Source organism: Bos grunniens, chromosome X (assembly GCF_055505025.1).
Source record: "Bos grunniens cultivar Pamir isolate PY7600 chromosome X, Bosgru_T2T1.0, whole genome shotgun sequence".
Classification (NCBI taxonomy): Eukaryota; Metazoa; Chordata; class Mammalia; order Artiodactyla; family Bovidae; genus Bos; species Bos grunniens.
The window spans coordinates 113,102,777-113,115,528 of record NC_141194.1 but is presented as its reverse complement, the minus strand read 5'-3'; the positions used below and the strand labels follow the sequence as shown (position 1 = coordinate 113,115,528).

General features: G+C 40.0%; 1 protein-coding gene and 1 long non-coding RNA gene across 8 annotated transcripts in view; both read left to right on the top strand.

The window, feature by feature from the left end:
• AFF2 (ALF transcription elongation factor 2) overlaps nt 1-12,752 on the top strand; it is a 536,669-nt gene that overhangs the window by 113,491 nt on the left and 410,426 nt on the right. The gene's annotated exons all lie outside the window — the stretch shown is intronic.
• LOC147341212 (uncharacterized) overlaps nt 1-12,752 on the top strand; it is a 60,848-nt gene that overhangs the window by 47,078 nt on the left and 1,018 nt on the right. Inside the window, exon 2 of the long non-coding RNA XR_015159862.1 lies at nt 11,557-11,680. This is a non-coding gene — a long non-coding RNA (uncharacterized LOC147341212). The remainder of the gene's footprint in view (nt 1-11,556; nt 11,681-12,752) is intronic.

Below are 12,752 nucleotides of genomic sequence, written 5' to 3'. Positions count from 1 at the left end.
CTTCAAGCAATGGCTTTGACACTTGAAATCCATATATTATGAATTTCTAAGTATAGTTTATTTTAGAAGATTTTAGCAAAGTTCCATAAACCATCCAAATGACTCAGAAATTTCCATGTCTCAGTATGCTAACAACCAATTCTAACCAAGCAGACTAACAGCTTGCTTCTTTCAGCAGGCAGCACTAAGATGTTTTGTTAGGCCCTATTTCTCCATTGAAAAGACCCTGATGCTGGAAAAGATTGAAGGCAGGAGGAGAAGGGGATGACAGAGGATGAGATGGTTTGATGGCATCACTGACTCAATGGACATGAGTTTGAGTAAACTCTGGGACTTGTGATGGACAGGGAGGCCTGGAGTCCTGCAGTCCATGGGGTCGCAAAGAGTCAGACATGACTGAGAGACTGAACTGAATTGATTTCTCCATTATTGATATACAAAATATGGCCAATATATTGATTATTCATTCCTCATTCAATAAATTTATATTGAGTGGCTACTGTCTGCTCCATGTTCTAGGTACTTGTTCTTCAGTCACTCAGTCGTGTCCAACTCTTTGCGACACCATGGACTGCAGCACCCCAGGCTTCCCTTGTCCTTCACCATCACCATCTTCTAATTTCATGGCTGCAGTCACTATCCACAGTGATTTTGGAGCCCAAGAAAATAAAGTCTGTCACTGTTTCCATTGTTTCCCATCTATTTGCCATGAAGTGATGGGATCAGATGCCATGATCTTCATTTTTTGAATGTAGAGTTTTAAGCCAGCTTTTTCACTCTTCTCTTTACCTTCAACAAGAGGCTCTTTAGATCTTCTTCAGTTTCTCCTATAAGAGTGGTGTCATCTGCATATCTGAGGTTATTGATATTTCTCCTGGCAATCTTGATTCCAGCTTGTGCTTCATCCAGACTGGCATTTCATATGATGGCTTCTCTGGTGGCTCAGATGGTAAAGAATCTACCTGCAATGTGGGAGACCTGGGTTTGATCCCTGAGTTGGGAAGATCCCCTGGAGAAAGAAATGGCAGCCCACTCCAGTATTCTTGCCTGGACATTCCCCATGGACAGAAGAGTCTGGCAGGCTTCAGTCCATGGGGTGCCAAGAATCAGACTGAGCAACAAAGCACAGCACTTTGCATATAAGTTAAATAAGCAGGGTGACAATATACAGCCTTGATGTACTCCTTTCCCAGTTTTGAACCAGTCTGCTGTTTCATGTCCAGTTCTAACTGTTGCTTCTTGAGCTTCACACAGGTTTCACAGGAGGCAGGTAAGGTGGTCTGATATTCCCATCTCTTTAAGAATTTTCCACAGTTTGTTATGATCCACACAGTCAAAGGTTTTAGCATAGTCAGTGAAGCAGAAGTAAATGTATTTCTGGAATTCTCTTGCTTTTTACTATGAGCCAACAAATGTAGGCAATTTGATCTCTGGTTCTTGTCCCTTTTCTAAATCTAGCTTGAACATCTGGAAATTCTTCGTTCACATACAGTTGAAGCATCACTTGAAGGATTTTGAGCATTACTTTTCTAGCATGTGAAATGCATGCAATTGTATGGTAGTTTGAACGTTCTTTGGCATTGCCCTTCTTTGGGACTGGAATGAATAGTGGCCTTTTCCAGTCCTGTGGCCACTGCTGAGTTTTCCAAACTTGCTGGCATATTGAGTGCAACATTTTCATAGCATCATCTTTTAGGATTTGAACTAACTCCACTGGAATTCCATCATCTCCACTAGCTTTGTTCGTAGTGATACTCTCTAAGGCCCACTTGACTTCACACTCCAGGATGTCTGTGTCTAGGTGAGTGATCACACCATTCTGGTTATCTGGGTCATGAAGATCTTTTTTATAGTTCTTCTGTGTATTATTGCCACTTCTTAATATCTTCTGCTTCTGTTAGGTCCCTACCATTTCTGTCCTTTATTGTGCCTATCTTTGCATGAAATATTCCCTTGGTACTGTAACTTTCTTGACGAGATCTCTAGTTGTTCCCATTCTATTGTTTTCCTCTATTTCTTTGCATCATTCATTTAAAAAGGTGTTCTTTTCTCTTGAGGATACAGTAAATGGCAAGATACAGCAAAAGGTGGTAACTGCCATGGATGAAGAAGCATTGGCTAATGTGCTAGGGAGGGATTGGGTGAGATGGAGGAGTGGAGGCACTACCTTCGATAGAGTGCTCAGGAATGGTCTTTCAGAGGAGGGGATATTTGAGCAGAAATCTGAAGGAAGAGCCAGGAGAAGAGTATGGCACCGACTGTACAGCAAAGACAAAGGTTCTAAAGTGTGAGTGAGCTTAACATTGTTGACAAAGAGAAAGGAGGCCAGTATTGACAGGAAGAGAGTTGAGTTTGAGTTGGAGTGTGGTATGAGATGCAGTGAGGAGGGAAGTAGGCAGGGACAGATAGATTTCATTCTGAGCACCATGGGAAACCATTGGAGAATTTAAGTCAGGCAGTGACAAGATTTGATTTCTGTTTTATTAATAAAAATTTGCTCCGGCTTCAGTGTGGAGAATGAACTGGAGGGGGTGATAGTGGAAGCAGGCAATTATTCAGATGAGAGTTGATTCTGGCTTGGACCAGTCATGGAATTACAGATGGAGGAAAAAGGAATCCATTTAGGAGAGAAATACGAAACTTGCTCAGGGGGTTGAGGGAACATGAGGAATTAAGGGCGACTTGTGTGTGGCTGTTGAGGCCATGTAGTAAGCCGAGGATGAAAAAAGTGGGCAGTGTTGAGTCAGAGCTAGGAGCTCCAACTTTGGAATGGAATGGCCTTGTTTTGGATCCTTGGGCAAGTTAATTGGCTTTTCTGTGCCTCATTTTCCTCATCTGTAAAAGGTGGATAATAGCAGCTATTCCACAGATTTTTAAAATGTAATCTGTAGGAACTAATGCCAATAAAATGAGCACAGTTCATCATTAATACATGCTCAGAAGATACTTAACAACCAAGTATTAGGAGACAGACAGCTTTGAAACTTTGTGTGAATTTTATTAAATAACTGATGAGGACCCCGCTCAATGTAAAATTTCTCGTGTGACATATTTAAGTCAAGTCAGAAATTACACTGATCCGAGGGCAAATGTCAGCAGCGTAGCTGGCTATCTTGAAATATTTTCCCACAAACCATGAGAAATCACAACAGAAGAAAAGTAAGTTTTACACTAAACCAGACACCCAGCATCACTGGGAGAAAGGTAATGCCAAAAATGTGAAAAGGCTGTTAAGTAAAAAGGTAAAAACTGCCAAATCATAGCACATGATCTCAGGCTTTTGCCCCACCCCTGCTGTGATACAAGGCTTTGCATTGATCAACGGGAGACTGAAAAAAAGTTCAAAAAGAGCTGACGACCGCAGAATTCCCTAACTTCATGTATGATGAGACATTTTTCTGTCTGTAGCCTTGATATAACAGACTTGAATTGCATACTGGCTAGATACAAAATCTAGTGACTTTATTTCATTGAATTTTTTTTTTTTTTTTAATGCTGCTCCACTGTTCCCTTGGTTTTGTAAACTCTGATACCAGTCTCATTCTCTTGCTTTTGTAAGTTATTTGATGGTTTTTGTCTAGAGGCCTTGAAACTTTGTCTTTGTTTTTCAAATCTAGTAACTTTACTACCGTATATCTTTACACTGATCATTCTGGGTAATTTTCCCAAGTATGTCGTGAGCTCATTCAGTGAATTGATTTAGGTCTTTATCTATGTTAGGAACATTTTCTTGCATTATAATTTTAAATGTTATCTGTTCCAGCATTTTGTTTTTCTTTTCTAGGAACTCCAGTCATATGAATATTATTTTTTCTTTGCCTTCCTTCCATTTCCACTACTTTTTCTTTAATACTTTTACTTTTTTTCCCCTGTGTCATTTAAATTTTCTTGGTTGTTTCCTACCTTTCTTCAATATCTCTTGTTAAATTGTTATTTGAATATATTCTCCCCTCTGCATCTTTATTTGATACTTTGATTTCTTCCATATCTTTCCTGTATTTCATCAACTCACTTTTCATTCTTTTCTGTTTTTCTTGTGCATTTAGAAGTTTAATTTCTGAATTTCTGATTCATGGTGGTTTTTCATATCTTCAGATGCCTTTTTTATAATAATTTTTGAGTATATACCATTCTTTTTCAGTGTTGGCTTACAGTTTTTTTGTGCTTTGTGATTATTTCTTGAAAGGGGAATTTCCTCAGTTGATAAGTGTAAAATGTCACTTTCATGTAATGACACATTCACAAAAAAATTTGTTATGTATTATGTCACAAAGCAAACACCATCATTTTCATAAAGTAGAAATGGTATACATAAGACTCTCCAACCACAATGTAATAAAACTTGAGGCCACTAATAAAAACTAGAATTCCACTTTTATCCAGAAATTTTAAAAGTTCCAGTTAAACAGCTCCTGCATGGAAGAGGAAATACAAAGATTATTGATTGAAAAAAAAGGAAGCTAAAAAACTACATATAAAAATCTATGTGATGCATTTGAGACAATGATCAGAGGAAAATTAATTGCAGTGAACACTTTTACTAATAAAAATGAAAGACTGGAAATAAATGGGAAAATACCCAGATCAAAAACTAGGGAAAGAACAACAAAGTACATCAAAAGAAAGCACAAGGAAGGAAGTAACAAAGATTAAAATGGAACATAATGAGATAGAGAACAGAAAAAAAAAGATCTAATCCATAAATCAAAATCCATATCTTTAAAAAATTATGCAAATAGAGAAATCACTAGTGAACTTATCAAAGGAGAAGCAAAACTAGCAAGTGAAATATGAAAATAAAGAAATATCCACTTAAAAAAATAATTTAACAAATCACAAGAGACTATTCTGACATCTGTGCAAACTTAAGCTTAGATAAAATTGATAATTTCCTAGACAAATATGGATTGCCTAAAGTTAGATCATTTAGAAAGTTTAAACAGATCAATATCCATAAAAGAAATAGAGAACATTATTAATGAATTACCTCACAAAAGAGCACCAGGCCCAGATATTTTCATAGTTCTGAAACTATATGTATATTAAGGTTGATCAAACATGTGAGTATATTGTAGATAACAAGTATAGTTTTCTCACTGTTGGAAAAGGGAGTTACAAACAAGCAAAGAGTAAAAGCTAGAATCAAGCTTGAAATTGGAAGTATCAATATAAACTTATGTATTTTAGATAGATAAATAGAAGATAGATGAATAGCTGATAGATAGATAGTGTATATTCATATTGTATTTTCTAGCTTGATCTGCTGTTGAGAGCCTAAAAGTAAATAACATGCTCATAGCAGTGAGAGTACCTAGCACTCAGATCTTAGTTTCAAAATGCTATATTTAATAAGTTGAGCCAGGAACACTTTGTAAAGTGATTGATTTCAGCTGGGACAAGAAAAGTATAAAGTAAGTCTGGATGATCTTATGGTGCTAGAAGTACGTGAGTCTAAAAAATGATCAAGGCATGTCAAAAGGTCACAGGAACCAACATGTAAAAGTGCAAAATGGTCAAATCCTGGACAATGTAAACAATAAAATAAATAATGATAGTAATGGGGTATAACTCATAGAACAAAATAAGTATCCATGAGTCCATAGTGCTGTGAATTGAGTGAATGAATGATGAATGAAATACAAAGTCATGATTTGAGAAGAACCATGGTATAATTGTGGTAGGCATTATCCACCAACAGATACTAAAATCTTTGAATGAATGAGAAGAAGCAAGATGTTAGTGTAATCTCAAAGTATCTCCTCCAAATTTTGATCAGTTGCAAAGGAAATGAATAGTAATTTTAGCAAACTAGCAGACATCTCCTTAACAAATGATGAAGGTTCACATCACCAGTAATAAGGTATATTGACATCACAACTCCCTGTGGTGATGTACTGAGAAAAGGTACGATAACTTCAATGTCACTGCTGTGGTATACTTGCTGAAATTCATAACCCCCATATAATCATGATAAAATGCCTGATAAACCAAAATTGAGGGACTTTTTGCAAAATAATTGACCAGTATTCATCAAAAAAGTCAAGGTCATGAAAGACAAGGAAAGATGTAGAATTGTCACAGATTGGAGGCGACCAAGGAGACACAACTAAATAAAATTCAGAATCCTGAATGGGATCTTGTAATGCAAAAACAGACATTAGGGGGAAACCTGGTGAAATGTAATGGTGTTTTAATAATTTTGACTCCCTGTTCTTTTGATAATTGTATTGCAGTTATGTACGTTGCTAACATTATGGGCAGAGGATGTACGTGAATTCTCTGTACTATGCTTGCAACTTTTCTATAAGGTCTAATGTTCTTTCAAAATAATAAAAGAAACTAAGTCAGCTTTGCAGATAGATTTACTACACTGTTTAAAACCAGCTCACTTTCTAGCAGCCTTCATATTTTACATTATGTTCCCAAGCCATAGTGTATTGTTATGAACAGAATGTTTATACCTTCCGACAATTTGTATGTTGAAGCCCTTCCCTCCAATGTGATAGAATTTGGTGGTGAAGCCTTTTGGAAGTCATGATGACGTCATGAGGGTGGAGCCTCTTGAATGCGATTAGCGCCCTTAAAAGACTTGCCTCTTCTGTGCTCACCTCCTGTGGGGACACAAGAAGGTGGCTGCCTGCAGCCCTGAAGAGGGCCCTCACCAGAACCTGACCATGCTGCCACCCTGATATTGGATTTCCAGCATTCAGAACTGTGGGAAATAAATGTCTGTTGTTTAAGCCACCTGGTCTATGGTATTTTTGGCATAGCAGCCCAAGCTAAGATACATACCAAGGGCCTGAAGCAAATTTTTTTCAATTTCTGTACCATACAAAGATTCCCCATTTTCAGTCACTTAATGCCAAAACTTGATTGGATATAATTGAGTCTTTTGCCGATTTGGGTGACACTTGGTGTCTCAGAGGGTAAAGTGTCTGCCCACAATGCAGGAGACCTGGGTTCGATCCCTGGGTGGGGAAGATCCCCTGGAGAAGGAAAAGGCAACCCACTCCAGTACTCTTGCCTGGAAAATCCCATGGACGGAGAAGCCTGGTAGGCTACAGTCCATAGGGTTGCAAAGAGTCGGACATGACTGAATGACTTCACTTTCCAAATTTTGCAGTACCTCCAGGTCATGATTATGAGCCTTCAATTATCATTGTACTGCAGAAGAGATACACACAGCAGTGCCAATTAACAGAGATTGCTGGTTGACACAATGCCACATAAATGAGATTTTTCCTTATTTAGGCTTGAGTTAATGAGAGTGAAATAAATAACTTGCTCTCTTTTTTTAAAAAAAAGCATTCATTCTGAGGGCACTTGACCTCATTTCTGGGCCTTCGACGCCTCTATTGCTCTAAGGCCATGATAAGAATTTGGCTTCATGTGACAAGCACTTTTTTAGGGTTACATGCATCAAGATGGAAAAAAAGATCACTGAGATCTTACTGTGAGCTGAGTATTCCAAGAGGAGGAAACAAAATCTCAGAAAGGTGGAGTAACTGACTGCCATGCTCACTCAGCTAGTATATGAACCTTTCACCCAAATCTTTCAGATCCCCAAACCCAGGTTCTTTGCATTATCCCAGGTTGTTTCTAGAATGGGATACAAAATCTTTTGATGACTTGGCTCATCCAGACTAGAGGGCAACATCAAAGTAGCACACACACCACTCTTTCCAAATGCCTGAGGAATGTCCTATGCGTCACGGATACATGATGTACTACCAACCGTTTCTTTCATCGTCTGAAAATTCATATCAATGAGTTTATTTTGTATTTCATTGTAGGGGAACAAGTCTCTTTGACACGGTTCTAAAACTCTGTGTGGTTTCTTTTCTCTTCCAGAAGTTCTATACTGGTAGCATGCCTGTAGGCCTTTGCTGTCTGATCATACCTAGAAGAGGGTTTGGACTGAAAATGTCTTTTATCCGCCACATGCAGTTTTTCTAATAGGAAGAATAGGATGAGTTCTTGTAAGAAGTTGATGATGCCTTGCTGTCTTTAGAACTTCAGCTGAAAGGGAATATTTAACATATTCTGTAAAGAGGACATTGTATTATGTGCACTGCTGCTGCTGCTGCTAAGTTGCTTCAGTCGTGTCCGACTCTGTGGGACCCCAGAGACAGCAGCCCACCAGGCTCCTCCGTCCCTGGGATTCTCCAGGCAAGAACACTGGAGTGGGTTGCCATTTCCTTCTCCATTATGTGCTCTAGGGGTCAACATACAGCTGTAATCTAGCCTTGTTGTCTTTATGGAGACCCAGGGGGAAATAGACCCATGAGGCTTGGGTCCTCATCATTACTGACCTCTCTCTCTATCTGGTATTTGATTAGGAAGGTTAACAACAGAGTCATGATTGGTTATTGGATTATATAGTCTGGCAAGGCTAACTCTGGAATTCTCAGCCCTAGTTTGAACATGCCCCAGTGCATCAATGGATTTGCCCACATGGTGTAATAAAGTTATCTGAAGATTCTCAAAGCAAAATTAATTTTAATTTTTTTAAAAGATATATAAAACCATGAAGTATCTCTCTAAAGGAATGGGGAGGGTGTCATGAAATCTGAGAAACAGGGAATTTGAAGTCTGAGAAACAGGGACTGCTGTCCACAGAATCGCTGGGAAATTCCAGCTGCCCGGTGACTTTGGGAAAGTTGCCTGGCTCTGGAGGAGGCAAGGGTTTTGTTTGTTTATTTTTGGTAGATGAGTTGGTGAAATACTTTAAACTCTTCTGCAGTTGCCCCTGACGCCTGTATTTTACATCTTGTCCTGAAATTCGATCTTAGTTGGCATATATGTGTAAAGGTGCTTTTAACAATAGGAATGTGTAGTGCAGTGTAGCAAGTCTTTGGGCCAAATCCTGCCTTCAATGTGCACTTAAGTTTCCATTAAAGGAGAGCGGCAACTGAGCTTACAGAGCTGAGGGTAAAATTTGAATTCTGTTGTAGGAAATCAGAGTATTAGGACCTGGGATATTGAATTTCACTTTTCCCCATGCTGACATTGACTTTCCTCTGGAGCATCACCAACTAGTGAGATCTAATTCAGTTGCATGATTTTTTATTTTTTTCTCCACTAACCCAAATCCAGAGATACAAATCCAGAGCTTAGGGGGGTCTCATGTAGATTTGTAATATTCCTGAGGGTCTGTGGGATCTTAATCACTTTCATATTTTATTTATAAAGCAAATGTTCCATGACATTGAAACATTAAATGGATTATACTCAGCCATGTGCAATGTATAATTTTCTAAAATCTCTGATTAATTTAATATGGGTGATTTTCATTCTTTGATATGTGACCTTGCTGTAATTTATAACAACCTATAAATATTTGAAATGCCGTGGAAATGTGGTTTGGGGAATAGTATTAACACCTGCCTTATATGCTCTTTGGGTTCTGTTGCTCTGAATGTTCATGGGTTTGTTTCTGGGATGCTGTTTGTTCTGTGCCCCATCTGAACCTCTGTGTATGATTGGCTGGATTATAAGGGGTTCTCACTCTTTTCTTAGCTTTTCATCCAGAACCAAGACTAAATTTGGGGAACTTTATGACAACATTCCTTCTTTTCTGCACATCTTAATTCTTGTCAAAGCAGAGCTGCCAGAGGACTTCCCTTGCAGACTTTTCCCTACTTCCCACATGCTCCCAACTCAGCCTGCGCATCAGAACCAGGACAGAGGAAATGCAGTCCCTGGCTGAGCCTATACCCCGAGACACAGACAACCGGGTGACCCACCCTGGGAACAAGGATGAGGACCATCACCCCATCTGATCCTTCCCTCCCTCGCTGGAAAGGCAGCTTCCAGCCAAGGAGATGAGACTTCTGTCTGAGATCAGTGGCCTGCCCCTCCCACATCCAGCATGTCCTTAGGAGGACACGGAGTGAGTGCAAAGCAGGACACGTGAGAGCTTTTGGCTGTTTCCTCAGTGCTTTCCTGGCCCTGCCACTGAGTAATCTGAACTTCACAGAACCTCACATCCCTTATCTTGTAAACTCAGCTGGATTGTTCTAAGAACTGGGACTGCACACAAAGAGAGAGTGAGAGCCTAATCCATGGTATGGGTGCATTATTATCATTGCTGATGTTCATTTTCTGATTGGAAATGACTTAGTACTGAGTCTCAGGTGGTGCAAATGGTCTGTGTGTTATGACTTCGCAACTTGTAATAACAGCCAATCCATTAAGAGAATCTAGGATGCCTGAGTCCTGGTTCAGGGTTTATTCTACTTAATCATGTTGTTCTCTGCCCTCTCAGTGTTCAGTGGCAGGTGATGGCTTTTTATGTATTTCTTCTCCAAAAAAAAAAACAGAAAACAATGGTCCTTGCCAATAATTAACATTTAGTGAGGGTCTGGAGAGTTGTACTTCTGTTTTCTGCTTTTTACCTTTTATTTTGAAGGAGCATAAAAGATATGGCATTACTTCTTTTGTAGTCTGCAAGATGAATGATTTATGGAATCAGCTGGGGGTTGATTCCGTCAAGTGAATTTCTGCCTTTCCAACTGCATGTCTAGCAGGTAATGTGCCTGAGAAGCTTGGGAATTGATGTAGCCAATATGCCAGGTGCTGCTACCACCTGGCATTTGAAAAATGGCATCAGGTTATCACTAGTCACATCAGCCTTTGTGATGTCCTCTGTGTCAAGAGTTAGAATAAAATCTATTTTTCATATATTTTAGTCTCCACATAAATACCTTCCCTTTAAAAGGTAATTCAGGGAGCTTGTTAAACAGGAAATAAAGCTAAGGAAGAAAAAAGCCTTTAAAGAAACCGTATGAGTGAGCCCTGAAAGCAGTATCTTATTAAAATTCTTATTACTCAGCACAGCGTGTTACTCTGTCTTCCTAGTGTTCCCAGTGGGAAATAGGAAACACACCCATTTAGGAATCACATAACATGACTTTGATTAGACAGACAGCTGAAGCTTGAACATTCAGGGTCTAGTGTGCCAGCAGGCAGGGAAGGCCTTGGCTGAGTACCTGTTGCTCTAGGCAATGGAGAAGTCTCCATGCTGCATTCTTGAGATACAGCTTTCTAATTCATGCGAATTGACAACAGCTGATGCTCTGAGAGTGGCATGACCCTGAGGATGTTATTCCTTGGAAGGTGACACTGCCAGGAAAGTGGTTGAATTTTGGAAGGCGTTCTCTTGAGAGAAGCTGGCTTGTCACCTCTTCCTTCTGGATGGCTCTCAATCAATATCTTCTTGTCTTGTCTATAGTTAGTCACATTTTTTTAAAAAATCAGGTACTGTGTCTAATGATTAGCATCATAAATCTATGAAAATGAGGAGTATGTGTGTACACACGTAGGCAGTATTAGTTTTCAATGGCTGCTGTAATATCACCACACAGTTAGTGGCTTCAAACAACACGCATATATTATCTTACGGTTCTGAAGGGCAGAAATCTAAAATGGTTCTGCACGGCTGTGTTTCTTCTGAGACGCTAGGGGAGAATCCCTTTTCTTGCCTTTCCCCCCAGTTCCTAGAGGCTGCCAGTGTTTCCTGGCTGTTGACCCTGCTTCCAACTTTTTTTCCTTCAGGACTCTGCTTTACTCTTAGACACGCCCATGTGATAACATTGGGCTGCCCAGATAATCCAGGATCATTTCAACACATCGGGATTCATAACTTAATCAATCACCTCTGCAAAGTCCATTTGGCCAGGTAAGGTAACAGGATGACAATGTCTAGGGATTAGGATGTGGACCTCTTTTGGGGCTTCCCTGGTGGCTCAGCTGGTAAAGAATCCACCTGCAATGTTGGAAACCTGGGTTTGATCACTGGGTTGGGAAGATCCCCTGGAGAAGGGAAAGGCTCAGTATTCTGGCCAGGAGAATTGCATGGACTGTATAGTCCATGGGGTTGCAAAGAGTCGGACATGACTGAGCGACTTTCACTTTTCATCTTTTGCGGGGACATGATCCAGCCTGCCAACAAAGGTCCGTCTAGTCAAGGCTATGGTTTTTCCAGTAGTCATGTACGGATGTGGGAGTTGGACTATAAACAAAGCTGAGTGCCACAGAATTTATGCTTTTGAGCTGTGGTGTTGGAGCAGACTCTTGATAGCCCCTTGGACTACAAGGAGATCCAACCAGTCCATCCTAAAGGAAATCAGTCCTGAATATTCATTGGAAGGACTGATGCTGAAGCTGAAACTCCAACACTTTGGCCACCTGATGCGAAGAATTGACTCATTGGAAAAGACCCTTATCTGGGAAAGATTGAAGGAGGAGAAGGGGACGACAGAGGATGAGATGGCTGGATGGCATCACCAACTCAATGGACATGAATTTGAGCAAACTCTGGGAGTTGGTGATGGATGGGGAGGCCTGGCATGCTGCAGTCCATGGGGTCGCAAAGAGTTGGACACGACTGAGCGACTGAACTGAACTGATCCAGCCTGCCACACATACAACTGACCTTGTACCCCCATTTTCTTCATTTGTAAAGGACTGGCTCAAACGCCCATTCATCTTCCCGTTTCCTTAAGGTTTAGTGAAATACCTTTCTTGAAATGCCATAAGCACCTTGGAGGATGATTTCTATGTAAATAAAAAGTGGTTAATGATGATACACCGGATGAAATCTGAGAATTGGTCAATCCAGACGTTTCTTGATCTCTCCCACTGACCATGTGGTACTGCAGCTTTTTTCTGTTTGTCCTCTCTTTCTCTTCCTGTTGTCTCTTTCCAAATAGGAAAAAGCTGTAGTGTGACATGGTCAGTGGGAGATATCA